We start from the raw sequence: 1,375 nt of genomic DNA on the forward strand, positions 1-1,375 counted from the left end.
TTGTGCATCTATATATATATATATATATATATATATATGTATATGAAATTACATGTTAGAATTATTTTAATTTAATTTTAATTTAATTATACATTTTACATATGAAAGGTGCTATATAAATAATAAATAAACCTTGTAATTATTTATTATTATTTTCAAAAATAGTGTCCATAAAATGCAGGCCAACAAAAATGATAACTTGCTGAATTAAACATGCAATGTGATGAGGTGATATGACAAATGTAGTGAGGCAATGTGATAACAATACAGCACAGTATACTGCATGCAATATGCAGCCAGCATTCAGCAAGCTAGCCATTAGTGTTCCAGAAGACCAGAACTATTACTTTTATGATGATTCATAAATTATCACATTAAAAAATGTAATGTAAAATTTGGATCTTTAGTTTTAATTAACGCAATATATCTAACAAACGTGTGAAAGGCTGAAGGATCTGAACGATAACAGAAGCCTCATGTGCCAAAAAGGTCTCGCTATTTAATCACGCACAGGCAGAAAAACAGTGCTGGTAGCTGAGCAACGGGTTAAATTGCTCCTTCTTTCTCTTTCCTTCTTGCTTTCTTCCAGTGTTCCTGATCTCTCATTAGCAGCAGAGAGCTCTTACTCAGGGGGAGGGTCTGAGGAAACGCTGGGGGCCAGCGGAGGGTTAATTACAGGATGTATGTGTTTTAGAGGAGTGCCACACTGTAAATCTCTCAAATGACCTTCCTCTTCTCTATTTTCTGAAGGGTACTCAGCCCCCACCCTTATTTCTTTTTATCCATAAATAGGGAATTTAACTTCTTTGTCTCAAAAAATACTTTGAGAAGTAGACATCACAAAAGTAATGCCTTGATTATCAAAAGACTGTGTGAATGAGCCAGTCTGATATTAAACCAACAACTTAAATCTTTCAGATTGATTCATAAAAAAAAAAAACTGGCTCATAAGAGTCATTTGTTTGGGAATCAGAATAGCAATGCAAGAAACACCATTAGATGACTTTATGCCACATTCATGTCTTGTTGTAAATAAACCATAATTACAAAATGAATTCAGTGCTATATTCTGGTGTGAATGACAAAATGACTTTGCCTCTAGCAATGTACTGGAAAATAAAGAAAGCGCAACATAATGCGTACAGCTATAAAATGAGATATCAAATGTAAAATGTGTGATTAATTGTTGAAGCCGTTGCCATTTTTTTTATATGATGTCACAACAGACAAGTAGGAGACATTTTCTACCTCTTGCAAACGTGTTTTATCAGAATTGGTGGAATGCAGTGTTTTAAAAAAAAAAACGAAATTTGTTCTTTTTTTGTTGAAATTCTTGATTCTCAACTCTGATACTGTTGTCAAACAGTGATATATA

At 33.0% G+C, this 1,375-nt stretch overlaps 1 protein-coding gene across 1 annotated transcript in view; it reads right to left on the minus strand.

Moving 5' to 3' along the window:
• The window catches only part of LOC107747603 (AT-rich interactive domain-containing protein 3A-like), a 47,568-nt gene that overhangs the window by 11,936 nt on the left and 34,257 nt on the right, over positions 1–1,375 (minus strand). The gene's annotated exons all lie outside the window — the stretch shown is intronic.

This window comes from Sinocyclocheilus rhinocerous, unplaced genomic scaffold (genome assembly GCF_001515625.1).
Source record: "Sinocyclocheilus rhinocerous isolate Xijiao unplaced genomic scaffold, SAMN03320098_v1.1 scaffold671, whole genome shotgun sequence".
In the NCBI taxonomy this organism is placed as follows: Eukaryota; Metazoa; Chordata; class Actinopteri; order Cypriniformes; family Cyprinidae; genus Sinocyclocheilus; species Sinocyclocheilus rhinocerous.